General features: G+C 36.9%; 1 long non-coding RNA gene across 1 annotated transcript; it reads left to right on the forward strand.

The window, feature by feature from the left end:
• The first annotated feature begins 328 nt into the window (after window positions 1-328).
• On the forward strand, window positions 329-725 carry LOC140804955 (uncharacterized). The gene is made up of 3 exons (XR_012112243.1): window positions 329-380; window positions 455-562; window positions 669-725. It is a non-coding gene; the product is annotated as an uncharacterized lncRNA (long non-coding RNA).
• The last annotated feature ends 14,983 nt before the right edge of the window (window positions 726-15,708 follow it).

Raw genomic sequence — 15,708 nt, forward strand, 5'->3', positions numbered from 1 at the left:
CGGTCTTGCAAACCCTATTTTCTCATGTCTTTTCTTCCCTCATTGCATCTCATGCATTCTCATATCTTCTGAGTCTCTCGTTAATGAAGATTGATAATCTTGGTTTATCAATTCTATAATTCTTGGGCCTTACAGTTTTCATTGGATCCTCGTTGTCATTGAACCTTACAAGGAGGTTATTTATTTGTTGGATTCCCTGTATCATCGTATTCGCGATGAGGAATGAAAATATGTAGTGGAAATGTGAGTTAATATTCTTTTTTTATTAAGAATTTAAATTTAGTCAATAAAAAACTCATAATAATTATTGTTATTGTATGGAGGGCCTTTCAAACAAGGGAAGGAAAGGCAGGAAAAATGCTTTGTGGGAAGTGGTAAATGTATGTGTAATTATGTTAAACAGTAACTTTAATGCTTATATTTTTAATTAATCATTTGTTTATAATTACCATAGGCTCCTCAACAACCAGATGCAAAACAATGTGGTTATTATGTGATGAGATTTATGAGACAAATTTTTGAAGAAATTGCAACTATCGAGAGAGATTCATTATGATCAATAGTAAAATTATATTGCTTCTTTGAAAATTTACATTATCGATTTCAACATTTTGAAAATTCAGTAATTATTGTTTTTTTAGTAACATAATTTGTATGTGTGTTCACAGTTCACAAAATCAGAGTACTCTCGGGAAGAAATCGATGAGGTGCGTTCTGAGTTGGCAGAAAGGATCATATTTATGATTATGTATAGAACGCTTCCCTCCATAATTCTATGTTTCTCTTTTCATTTCACAATTGTTTGATATAAGTGAATAACATTTGAAAAGTTTGAAAATTATAACTCCTCCATTTCCAGGGAATTGCTGTTGTTGTGCTGTTGAAACATTTCGGATATTTTTGTTGGTAAGTGTTAAATAATTGCATCTTCAGTCATTTGCCGAGGACATACCCCGTGTATGTGTACATATGGTGTGATACTTGATTGATAGATTTTATTTGGAATGATCGAGCTTGGCCGGCTCTGCATGCGATTTGTTTTATGTTAGAATCGATGGACTTCATTTTCGAGTATACAGTTGTTATGTTGTGTTGATTTTTTTCGGGATGTCCTATTTACGGGGAGGTCATGTCGAAATTTCTAGAAAAGTAAATCAAAATATTTATACCATTATGAAATCCTTCTTTATGTTCTGAATTAAAACCTAACCTAATATGTTTGATATATCCCTTTTGATAATGATATGATGCTTTTCCTTGGGGACTTCAATAGAGCTCTGTCATGTCATATCATAATTTTCTGGTAGAGATAATGGTTCTAAGCAAGTGGCCCGTATCATAACGTGAGTGCCTGATCAGACTAAACCACAGTATACTGGGCGGTAGAGATTACCACAGCCCTTGGACTGGATATCTGTACCCATACATAATCCTAAACCGGTCGTAAGTCACCGGGAGGAGAGGTCCTCGGTTGCGCCTACCGACTTCCAAACATAAGCATAAGGTGGCCACAAGACATATCGCATATATCTCAAAAATAAACATTTTATAATTTTATGCACGTAATATAATTATAACCTTATTTTTACCGGATGAGTTGGATCGCTCTCAGGATTGCTGCGACTTAATTCTAATATTTGACACATGCAATAAATCTCACAATGACCAAAACTTAGCAATAGAACCAAAAAAAAATGAGACGATTAGGACCAACAACTTGATTTTCACTCATGGCATCGTACCAACCCAAACCAACATTAAACCAACGTTTAACCATGATTAAATTATCCCAAACATATTGAAAAATATTCAAGATGATTGTATTCACGAAAATTTGTGAATGAAATCCAAAAACATTAAACGCTCTTTCGAGAGTCATTTTGGCACATTGCACCGTAAATTCTCGTACGACCTCTAAACTTAACCAAATCACAAACGGCCAAAAACATGACCTTTCTAACTCATTGAGGTACTATCCAGTCCAAGGCCATGGGCTAAAAGCCAACCAAGAACACAAAGATGCTGTCTAGAACAGAACTTCAGCGGCAGCTGTGGTGTGTGCGTGGGGTATATATCTGAAACAAACGGACATTGGCTTGAACCACCAATCAAAGACTCTTACCAACATCCTAAGGTATAACTTTGATCATGGCTAAGGGCTAAAAGCCAACCACAAACCAAGCTAACACCTAGAACATTGAAACCTACCAGCCGAGAGCTCAATTTCTGTGCAATGGAATGTATTGACTTTTTTTATTGTCTTGTGTCGTTCCAGTGGCCATTTGATTGACCATGGCTCAATCTAGACATGATGGAGTGTTGTATGAACTGTGGTTATGGGCTACAAACCAACCACAATCCATCCAACACCCAAAAACCGAAACCATACTCATACAAAAATTTGAATTTTTAAAAACCGTGTGACACATGCCATGTAAATGTAAAATCTGATGACGCCGTGTACCTAACCTTGGAAGGGTGATTTTTTAATGTCCTAGACATGATATGAGAGGGTTATAACCATGGCTACAGCCCTTAGGACAGTCAAGATTCGAACACACCCTTTAAACCATCCAATGACAGAAAACGTGACACAAAATATGTACTCATGGAAATGTTGCTGTCATATCTTGGTTATTGTGTGTATGGACTTGAACCATTGTACCAAAAACACCCTAACACATTCTAATTTATGCCTAGAAGTAGCCTTGAGTGCCTGGAACCGAACAACATCCTGAAATCAACCAAAAACTTAGCAACCGTGAGGCACAATCAAAAAGCCGAGAAAACCTGTGATGCCTTTTTGTGTTTGCTGTCAAATTTCATGTTTTGCTCTGTGAATTATGAACATATGGGGTTTAAAAATATCTATAGGACTTGATTGAAGAGAAAGAAACAACAGATACATGCCTGAAAATTTGTTTTGACAAAAACAAATCAATACGACGAATACGAGCGGCGGAACGGAGTTGGATTTCTTTCTTTGCTTTTCTGCTGCTCTCATGATTCTAAGCTGCTATGTTTCTGATATAATTCGAAGGTAAGGTTATGTAGTAAATGTAGATATTGAAGATGGACGTTCAAGGATTGGTAAATGGGTATTGAAGTGCATTTAGATAGAGGTTACAAGTCAAGAAGTTGAATGGAATTTGAATTGCTCTCCATTCCCTTGCTGTCGTTGTTTTTCACGATTTTTCTCAGCTGTTTCCTTCTGATTTTTTGAGCATATGAGTGTAGGACATTTGGGTAAGGAAGATGAATGTTATAGGTGGTGTTAAAGGGTCTTAATATACATTAAAATGGGAGTTACAAGTGAAAGAGTTGAATGGATTCAAATTGTTTCTTCTCTCCTTGTTAGTCGATTCTTTTCCTCATTTTTGCTGCATGTTTTCGTTTATTTACTAGCATGCTGGGTTAAGGAAGAATTAAGGTATATTATTGTGTTTGAATTCACTAATAACTAATGAATCAGAGGTGAGGAATTGTATTCACCTTAATGGCTAATGAGGTGATTTGAATGAGGTTAACCACACATTTAAAATGGGAAGATTGAACTGAAAGTGATCAACAATTTTACATGGTATAACATTGATTAAATCTTGTATTTCAAATTCTTCAGGTTTTAAATATCCATTATACATTTTAGTGAATTTACACCTTAATTTAAAATGAACTCTTGTATGGCATTGAATGGTTAACAATTTAAGTATTTAAAGATTATATTTAATTTCTTGGATATTTTATACCTAGATTAATTCACCCACATTTGTTCACATATTTTAATTTAAGCTTTAATTAAATATTGAATCTAAAGAACTTATTTAAAATTTAGCTCCAATTAATTAAATAAATTCTAAAACATTATATTTCTTTAAATTAAATTATTCCTTGAATTAAATTAAATTTAGGAATATTTTTCTTATTATTAATCTTATCTTTACTATCCAAACTCCGGTCCGGCCTCGCGTAAACATCTATCTTTAAAATAAATAATCATGACTTAAAATTATTAAAATAAATAAAACACTTCATATATATATATATATATATATATATATATATATATATATATATATATATAAAATATTCATTTTTAATTTAAATAGTAGCAATTATGCATGGCTTATACGTAATCTGATCTTCGGGTTCTACATAAACACTTTAAAGCTTCGGTAGACGGAGAAAGAAAGCTTCATAAAAATATGCACCTTTAGTTATATCTAGTGTTTTTGGTGTTGTAGACTTATTTTCGATCAAATATTATGGATTATGGTACGTTGATGTGGGAACAATTTATGTAAGCACTTTTGGGCTGAATTTTTTGAGGATGATTGTATGCTTTTAGTTTTTATTAGTTCTAATTTCAGGATTTTTTAATTTGTGTTTTTATACAATTATTAATTAATTAGTTCATTGTATATAAAATGTGAAAGACAACAGTTTTTAAAAATTTAACGACAACAATTATAAAATGATGCAAAATTGATTTGTAATCCAGGTCAAAGACATCGGTTTTCACTTGTTGTTAAAATAACTTACAACAACAGTTTTTATTCCTTGCATAAATGTTGTTGTAAAACACAAACAACGTCGTTTTTTATCCATTGTCAAAATGTTGTTGTAAATTCAGAACAACAACGTTTTTAATTTGTTGCAAAAACGTTGTCATAGCTCATATAACACAATGGTTTGTAAGCATTGTAAAACTGTTGTCGTATCTCATATTACAAAACATTTTAAAAACAATGCAAAATCGTTGTCTTTGTTATCTAAGACAACGGATTTGATCCGTTGTCGTTGTCCTGGTTTTTAACAACACTGCTTACAACATCATTTTTTCACCCTAAAAGAAACGGATAAAATCTGTTCTCATTTAGCGTTTTTCTTCTAGTATAGAACAATGCTTGCTGATTCTAGTATTTCTCAAAGATTTTGGACAGAAGAAGTAAACAATGCATGTTACACTCAGAACAGATCAATGATTAACAAGTACCATGTGAAAACACCGTATGAGATCTGGCATGGATGCAAAAGTGTGGTTTCTTATTTCAAGATATTCGGCTGCAGATGTTTTATTCTTGACAATGACAAAAATCATTTAAAATTCTTTGATGCTAAATCTGTAGAGGGAATATTTCTGGGATATTTTTCAGTTAGTAAAGCTTACAGATTTTTACCAATTTCACTTTGAATGTAGAAGAATCTATTCATGTTGTATTTGATGAATCTGTGATAACTGATAAGCCAAATTGATCCAGTTGAGCTAGTTGATCGATTTACAAATATCAGTTTGGAAGATGATAATGAAGAGGAGAATCATATTAATCGAAACATCCTTCAAACACCAGAATCAGAAGTGCTGGATCAATCAGTTGAACAAGAAATTGTAACTGATAATCATTTGGTGGAGAAAAATTATAACAATCAGTTACCAACTGATACAGAAACAACTGAAACTGAAAATAATATTCAGTGCCAATTGAATCAGTTGCTGAGATGGATGCAACAAATACTGAATACAGATGGAAGAAATCACATCCACAAGAACTGGTGATAGTAACCCTTCTGATCCGGTAAGAACTCGAAATAAAATGTTTAATTTATTTGTTCATTCTTCTTTTGTTTCCCAACTGGAACCTAAGAAAACTGATGAAGCCCTTACTGATGCTAACTAGATAAATGGAATGCAAGAAGAACTAAATCATTTTACCCATAACAATGTCTGGAACTTATTTCCAAGACCAGTTTCTAAAACCATTATAGTACAAAGTGGGTATACAGAAATAAACTGAACGAAGATAATTCAGTTGTGCGCAACAAAGCAAGACTTGTAGCACAAGGGTATATGCAATAAGAAGGAATAGATTACGATGAAACTTATGCACCAGTTGCAAGACTGGAGACAATCAGAATGTTCCTTGCCTATGCATCTTTCAAAAACTTTAAAGTTTACCAGATGGACGTGAAGAGTGAATTTATGAATGGTCAGTTGCAGGAAGAAGTATATGTGTAACAACCACCAGGTTTTTTTTAATCACTCTTGTAATGCCCGAGATTTTATCCCTCTAATCAGACATTGATTAATTGACACAATAGAGATTTCAGGAACTAAAGTAAATATGAGTTGGGAAGTCGAGCGCCGGTACATTACCGTACAAACCTTGTGACAGAAGGTCTGGTGCCCGAGCGGTAGGAAAGGACCGCCCGAGCGCTAGTGTGCAATAGGTTTAGTAATCGGACAGAATGTTCGGCACCCGAGCGGCAGAAAATTACGGCCCCCACGCCAGTGCATCACAAGTGAAGGCTCGGGCAGAACGTTCCGCGCCCGAGCGGTAATCTTTGACTGCCCGAGCGCCGACTGATATGTATGAAGAATAAGCCACGTATCCTTATCATCCAAGTTGATATATATATATATATATATATATATATATATATATATATATATATATACATATATATACTATCGTTTCTTCATAAGTCAGAATTCATCAGAAAGAGGTTTCATTTCTTAGAAATTTGATTATTCAAGATCCGACTATAAAAATTTTAATCCGAACATAGTTTTGTATTCCTCCCAACAAGAGCTTCACACAGACGTAAGTTTTACTACGTTTTGATATGATTTGAAAATATGATATTGAAGGAATCAGATATGATTGATAAATGGTATTCTTGACATAGTAGACATCGTATAATCGAAACCGGATTGAAGAACAGATACCGTATGAAATTGTTATGACTTTTCAGAGTTGATTTGATTGAGATTATACAGATTTGATATCAGATTATGTTTGTCGATCGCTTATGAGTTGAGATTGATATCTGTTGATATTTGTATTGCTGGGTATATTGAGATTGTGCAGTTATGCCGTTGAAATAGACTTAGATTGAGTTCTGATTATATCCAGTATTGATTTGAGTGGTATATTGATATTGTACTCTTCGATATTGTCATTGCCAGATTTAGTATTGACAGGCTTCGAATTCGAGACTTCGACTTCGCAGACCGAGAAACGAAAGGTGTAAATCAATGTTAACCAGGAGATCGACTCGAGTTAGACTTGACTTGAGTTTCCCTAAACCACATACTTATTGTTATTGTTTTAATACCTTTGTATTATTTGAATATATATGCCTATTCTACTGACTTATAGAATAGCAGAGAACAGAAGATAGATTACGAGAACGAGTCATTGGCAGATGTGCCAAATCTTGGGCAGAGGTGCCTAGACATTGGATGTTTGGTTTATATCGATGTTTCTTAGGAGTAGATCGACTTCTATTGCAGAGATTCTATATGATATGCCAACGTCCGGGAACCGAGATCCCGAGACTAGACTAGATCAGATTTGTGTCAGAGATATGAGTTTGAGTTACAGTTTTATATCATTTCATGTTTCAGATTGATACATGTTACTGATGATTGTTATATGCTTTTATATCTGTTATATGATTGCATGTATACATTGTTTATACTGGAAATGTATTTCTCATCGGAGTTATCCGGCTGTTGTTGTGTTTATATGTGTGCATGACAAGAGGTGGGACATGATCAGGGTCAAGAAGAGGATGAGAGATTACCATGTTAGCGTGGAGATTCGGACCTAGAAGTAGAATAGGATTCGGCACTTGATGTATAGTAGTTGAACCCTAGTTTGACTTTAATGTAATTGTACAATACTTGTACTTTTATGTTGATGTTTATATCAGATTGATTCTATTATGTTTCCGCACTTTTATTTTAAAAAAATAAAAATTTAGACCCAGTTTATTGAATTGATCCAATTATTCCCCATGAACGATTAAGAGATGAATTAGCGTCCGGGTCCCCACAGCAGGTGGTATCAGAGCAGTAGGTTCCAGAACTGTATGTTTCGTAGACTGAGCTAGAAGAGAGTGAGTGGGGTAGAATGAGTTTTCTTCCTTACTTTTGAAAGGGATCGATTTTAGGTGACCGAAAACGCATCGGAAGCAAAAAAAATTTCGAAAATCACATGAAAAATTTGGCCACCTAGTACTAGGTGTAGCATATACAAAATCTCAACTTTGTCATACATAGGGTGTTGAGAAATAGTTACCTATCAACCTCTTGAGGTTGATGATGGCTCCAACTAAGATGTAAACACCATAGCTCTTGAATGGCAAGATAATCTTTAAGCTTCCCTTTGAGCCCACCTTGCTCAAATACTAAGCCCACTACCAACAAGCTAGAACCACTCTAATTTTGCAATAGAAAAATTAGAGCATTTTTCTTTGAGAAGTGTTTTCTTTCCTCAACTATTGAAGAAGAAAAATGAGAGAAAAACTTGGAGAATCCCCTTTGCAATTTTCGGCCATGGCATTCAAAAAGGGAGGAGGGAAGACTTGTCTTGGTTGTGGGAAAAGGTGTGAATTCCAAAGGCATGCCATGCCTTGGATGTTGCAAAAGTTGTCTCCCAACTTTTCACCTCCCATGCATGCAAGTCTTATTTGATTTTTAACAATTAAAAATCCATGGACTTATTTTAATTATCTCAAACATATTTGACACTAATTAAACATTACTTGAATTCACTCAAGTCACTAGTTGAATAATTATTTCTAATTGGGCTCTACAAGGCCCAATGTTATTAAATTAATCCAACACTTGAATTAATTTAATTACTTGGACTCTACTAGGTCCACTAGTTTTTAATTAATTCAACACTTGAATTAATTTAATTTAGTCCACAATAATGTTTATGAAAATCACAATTTTCAAATACATTATTTATTTGTCCAACTTTTAATTTAAGAACACATTCATAAATTAAAAGTTACATTTCTCTCATAGAAGTTATACTTCTATTTTTTTCTTACGCTTATAAAATCATTTATAAGCCGTTCAACACTTTGAACTATTTTACTTCTCAACGGGATCTAGAAAGCTAGTACTTGTGTGGCCCTCAAAGGTTCATTGATACAACTAGCCGTGGGTTCACATCTCCATGTGATTCGGACTAAACATGTCCTTATATGAGCATACCCCAATTGCTCAATTCTTAATTATCAACTCCTTGATAATAAGAATGTCAAAACTCAAGTCTGATAGCACCCAACGAATCATGTTAAACGCCTAGCAGCATCGCTTACATGATTCCATAGGAATCAAATTATAGTGCCTGCAAGAACCATTCAATTATGGTTAGCGTACAGTACGGTCCCTTCAACTCATATATCCCGACCGATTCGACAACCATTGGTTTATCGAGAGTTGTCAATGAAACTATGTGTCATGTTATAGTTGCATCGATGGTGTAATCTATGAAACCCCTTTCATAATTACCAACATAATCTGATCAGAGATTTCAACCTACATACATATGAGAACACATAGGATATCCATACCCGAAGGTAAGCGGTGAATCCCCGACTACAATGCATCGACTCCTATATGTTTCGACAGAACACCCAACCTTGCCACCTGATGACCCCATGAGAGTCGGTAAACAAGTCAAAGTGTAATTCTAGCACATAGAGTCTCAATGTTGTCCCAGGTCATAAGGACTAATGGTGTACAACCATAAACTAGGACTTTTCCACTCGATAAGTGAGAACCAATTGGAAAGTCCTTTATGGAGGATTGTTCGGTGCATTCTACAAGCAGCACCTATCTGCATGCTCGGACATCACAATGTCCCCTACCAATGAAACATGGTACTCACATCGCACATACTAGTCTCTAACTCGAGCGGCCTATATCCTTCTTAGCGGCGGCTGAATCGACTAGGAACTGTTTAGAATATACAGTATTCCAAATATGAGTTTCATGATACTCATCATATGAGCATCTCATATTCTTTCTACTATTTGTATATTCAAGGACTTTATCTATGCAACTAGTATTGGTATTCAGATAAAGAAGTGCCAAAATAATAATTTCAAATATTATTAAAATAAAGATCGTTTATACATAGAGTTTCATTGTGAACACTCGGCCAACACTTGGCTCGACGGGCACCTACTCTAACAATCTCCCACTTGCACTAGAGCCAATTACCCATATGCTTCAAACCCTATTGATTCGCGATGCTTCTCGAACAATGGTCTAGGTAAAGGCTTAGTTAGCGGCTCAGCAACATTATCTGCGGAGTCGACTTTGTCAATCATGACATCTCCTCTTTCCACGATCTCTGTGAGGATGTGGTACTTTCTCAATACGTGTTTGGACTTCTGATGAGACCTCGGCTCCTTTGCTTGAGCAATGGCTCTCGTGTTGTCACAAAACACCGGGACAGGAGCAACTCCATTAGGAATGACGCCCAACTCTTGGACGAAATTCCTTATCCAAACAGCCTCCTTTGCTGCAGCTGATGCAGCAATGTATTCTGCCTCAGTGGTGGAATCCGCTGTACTGTTTTGCTTGGAACTCTTCCAAGAGACAGCAGCACCATTGAGCATGAATATGAATCCAGAGGTTGACTTTGAGTCATCAATATCGCTTTGGAAGCTAGAGTCGGTATAGCCTTCCAATTTTAGTTCTCCACCCCCATAGACCAAGAACAATTCATCGGTTCTCCTCAAATACTATAGGATGTCTTTCACAGCTTTCCAATGTGGAAGACCAGGGTTTGATTGATATCTACTTGCTACACTTAGTGCGAAAGCCATGTCAGGACATGTAGATATCATCCCATACATGATGCTACCAATTGGAGATGCATATGGAATGCGTGTCATCGCCGCAATCTCTGCATCAGTCTTGGGAGACATAGACTTGGATAGGGACACGCCATGACACATTGGTAGATGTCCTCTCTTGGACTCATCCATCGAGAACCGCTTCAGGATGGTATCAATGTATGTGGACTGGGTGAGACCAAGCAATCTCTTTGATCTATCTCTATAGATCTGTATTTCCAATACAAAAGATGCTTCACCCAAGTCTTGCATCGAGAACTTACTTGCTAACCATATCTTAGTTGATTGCAACATTCCTACATCATTCTCAATGAGTAGAATGTCATCAACATACAGCGCCAGGAATGTCACAGCACTCCCACTAACCTTCTTATACACACAGGATTCCTTAGGATTCTTAGTAAAATCAAACCCTTTGATTGTACTATCGAATCTAAGGTTCCAACTCCTAGATGCCTGCTTTAAACCATAAATAGATCTTTGAAGTTTGCATACCATATGCTCACTCCCGACAGATGTGAACCCTTCGGGTTGAGACATGTAAATCTCTTCCTTAATATCCCCATTAAGAAAGGCTGTCTTAACATCTATCTGCCATATCTCATAGTCATACCATGCAGCTATGGATAGCAAAATCCTTATGGACTTGAACATTGCAACTGGAGAAAAGGTTTCCTCAAAGTCAACTCCTTGTCTTTGAGTATATCTTTTTGCCACCAATCGCGCCTTGAAGGTCAATACCTTCCCATCCGCCCCAAGCTTTTCTCTTGTAAATCCATTTACACCCTATGGGAACAATTTCCTCAGGTGGATCAACGAGATTCCACACTTGGTTCGAATGCATGGAATTCATCTCAGATTCCATTGGTTCAAGCCACTTGGATGAATCGGCATCAGATAATGCTTCCTTGAAGGTCCTTGGATCACATCCATGATAGGCTCGTCATGGCCCTCTTCAAGAAGTATACCATACCTCATAGGTGGTCTCGAGACTCTCTCGGATCTTCTAGGAGCTTGTATCTCCTCTCTTGGCTCTTCGGGTGTGGGTTCTATAATGGTGGGTGTCTCTCGAACCTCTTCGAGTTCTATCATCTCCCCTTTTCTATCCAATAGAAATTCCCTTTCCAAAAAGGTTGCATTCCTAGAAACAAACACTTTTGTTTCTTGGGGATTATAGAAGTAATATCGAACAGAATTCTTTGGATATCCCACAAAGTAACATAAAATGGATCGACTATCCAATTTATCTCCCACCACCTGCTTCAAATAAGCAGGGCACCCCCATATTCTAAGATAAGAATATTTGGTTGGCTTACCCATCCATATCTCATATAGAGTCTTGTCAACTGCCTTTGAATGGACATTGTTCAACAACAGTGCCGCTGTCTCAAGCGCATATCCCCAAAAAGATGGCGGCAACTCCGTGAACCCCATCATAGACCGAACCATGTCCATTAAAGTCCGGTTACGAAGCTCCGAAACACCATTCAGCTGCGGTGTAGAGGGCGGAGTCCACTGAGAGAGAATCCCATTCTCCCTAACCTCGATCAGATCGAAGTGTCTTGATGCTTCGTCCCAATTGCTTCTCTACTTCACTTCTGAATTCTTTGAACCTTTCAAAGGCTTCAGACTTGTATTTCATCAAATACACATACCCATACCTCGAAAAGTTATCGGTAAAGGTGATGAAGTAGGCATGTCCATGCTTGGTGGTTATGCTAAGCGGACCGCACACATCGGTATGGATCAAATCCAATAACCCTTTGGCTCGCTCCACATGGCCTTTAAAGGGAATTTTGGTCAACTTTCTTTTTAGACAGGATTCACAAGTCGTGAGAGCATTAATATCAGACATATCAAACATGCCCACTCCCACTAGATTGTTCATCAATTCTTAGGGAAATATGTCCTAATCGAGCATGCCATAATTGTGCCGAATTTAGAGTATCTTGTTTGCGCTTGTTTGTTGTAGTTATAGCTTGGACATTGTTAAGTGGAATATCTTTTAATTTTAAGGTGTAGAGATCGTTTTCTAGTTCTCCGATACCAATTAAACATTCGTTCTTGTAAATGTTGCAAACACCTTTGCTAAATAAACAAGAAAATCCATCTTTATCAAGCATAGAAATGTAAAAAATGTTTTTCACCAAGTCTGGAACAAACAAAACATCTCTTAAAACAAACTTAAAATCATTGTTCAAATGCAAGTAAACATCTCCAACAGCCTTGGCAGCAACCCTTGCTCCTTTGCCCATCCTCAAGAAGGTATCACCTTCCCTGAGCCTCTTACTTCTTCCCATCACCTGCAAATCATTACAAAGATTTGAGCCACAGCCGGTATCCAATACCCAAGAAATAGAGTTAATTGAAATGTTTACTTCAATGTAGAACATACCGTTTCCAGAACTTTTCTGGGCAAGATATTCCATGCAGTTACGCCTCCAATGTTCAGGCTTCTTGCAGTGATGACAGATGTCAACAGTCTTGTCAGCCTTCATTGGTGTGGCTGCCAGAACGGGACCCAGAGTCTGCCTCTTCAAGGGCACGTTCATCTTGGGACGTTGAAAGAACGCTTCTTTCTCTTCCCACGTGGATCGGTCTCCGTACCAGATGAAGAACCCACATAAAGAACCGACTTCTCTTTCTTGATGGTGGACTCAAAAGTCACAAGCATGTTCACCAACTCCTCAAGGGTCGGCTCCATCTTGTTCATATTGATATTCACCACAAAAGGATCAAACGAGCTAGGCAGTGACAAAAGCAACACGTCGGTGGTCAACTCCGAAGGCAACATCAAATCCATGCCAACGAGCTTGTCCACGAGCCCAATCATCTTTAGGCCATGCTCATGGACCGAAGCCCCATCTCGCATGCGTAAAGTGATCAGCTCCTTGACCGTGGCATGCCTAAGAGGACGTGTTTGCTCTCCAAAGAGATCTTTGAGATGCAAATGAATGTCAGCAGCACTCTTTGCACCCTCAAAACGCCTCTGTAGCTCATCATTCATAGAAGCCTGCATATAACATTTCGGCCTTCAAGTCATGGTCACACCAATCCTTGTAGGTCTACAATTCCTCATGAGTGCAGTCAGTCGGAGCCTTATCAGGGGGCGACTCAGTCAGTGTATATGCAATCTTTTCCGAGTTCAAGACGATTTTCAGATTTCTTAGCCAAGTGAGGTAATTAGGTCCGGTTAATACATGTTTTTCGAGTATGGCAGAAAGCGGATTGCGAATTGAAGACATTGTCAAATAGTACTGAAAAGTAAACAGATAAATGTTAATGACTATTTTAAAATATTTAGTAAGATACAAAGTATGGACTTTAACTTTATAAATGTTTACTCCCACTGTTTTGACATCTTTCACTACCCTCTAGTGAAAACGGGAAACTCCTTTCCTCAGTAGGTACGCAAGGTCCAATTAGCGAATCATGATCACGAATAATATCAGCCAATGACAATTCCTAGAAGGTAATTTCCAATTGCATCACAATGCAACCCTCTACGTAAACTTTGTCTCACGTTTGATTAGGACCCAATAATATGACGTCGTTCATCTTCACGTGTCAAGTCTTACACATCGATGTTGAACCTTAATGGACGGTCGCCATGAGTTCCACAATAATATGAGCCGAAATCATGGGAGTTCCACGTAGTTCACATCACCATGTCAATGGATGTCACAGCTTTTCGGCACCCAGGGCCCCCACAATAATATGAGCCGAGCCCCGAGTACGGGTAGCGTTCATCATGCACCTATTGTCGATGGAAGAATGGAAATTATAAACAAATTTATAATTCCCCTTTTCGGGACTTGATATTAATTTGAATCTTATTCAAAATGAGGGTTTTTAATTTTTAAAGGTCTCATCATTAATTTTATTTAAAAGCTCGCCATGTTTGATCGTATGTTTGCCGGATTCATGCAACTTTGTTATTATCATAATAATAACGCACATACTCATTATTTATAACATATCATGCATATATTATAAACAGTAAACAAAATAGGGATGATCAATCGCCCCAATACTAATGGCCCGTGTGAGCTAAGCACGGGCCTAGGTCCAATCCTAGGGAAATGCAAGGGATGCAAATGCAATTATTACATTTAGCTTCCAATATTTACATGTCTTTGATCTTCATAATCATCATAGGCCACCATCTTCCAATCTTGATCATCCTACTATACTAATATTTACAAATAAATATCCATGGCAAATAGGGATACATCTCATGGGGGTGGGAACGGGCCATAAACCAAGCCCACTTTATAAATTGATAATTATTACAATCATTCAACACAAAATATCCTAGCATACACCTAGCAAATTTGGCTTGGGCTTTTGATCATCCTTCATGCATAATATCACATATCATACACCATCAATTAATTATCACAATAATTAATTGATCCAATATTATATATCTTGATCAAATCACTAACCTGCCACGATTATAAACTAAATTAACAAAGTATACAAACACCTTTGTCTACTTTCTAATTAATTTATTTATAACCGAATTTCTTGTAAATCACAATTTACTATAAATAATTAAAGTCCAACTTCAATTATTTATTTCATGAGAAAATATTTGCAACTTTTGTAAATTTAAACTTAAGGGCCCAAAAAATCATTTTTCACCAAAAACATTTTGGCCCATTTAAATTCACAAATATGTTAGCCATCTAATGGCCCAACAACTCAAGGTCCCATGACACTTTGATATTTCAAAACACCTTTTGAAAACCCTAGTAGTCATCACCGTCGCCGGATTCCGGCCAACATAAATTTTTTTTTTTAGAAAAACAAGGGGCTGTTCGGGCATCCCCTTGGGCTGCCCTTGCTGCCCGTTTCAGGCAACCCCTCGGACAGCCCGAGCTGCCCAAAATGGGCAGCAACAAGCTTCCGAAATATGTCCCAAAAATGGCCTTGATTTTGTTGCAAATTTTAATCTCATGCGGTTAGAAATCGACCTCAATATAATATTATGTATATGCTACACAAAAACTAGTACCCTTAGCTCTTGATACAACTTGAAAG

Source organism: Primulina eburnea, chromosome 11 (genome assembly GCF_022965805.1).
Source record: "Primulina eburnea isolate SZY01 chromosome 11, ASM2296580v1, whole genome shotgun sequence".
Lineage (NCBI taxonomy): Eukaryota > Viridiplantae > Streptophyta > Magnoliopsida > Lamiales > Gesneriaceae > Primulina > Primulina eburnea.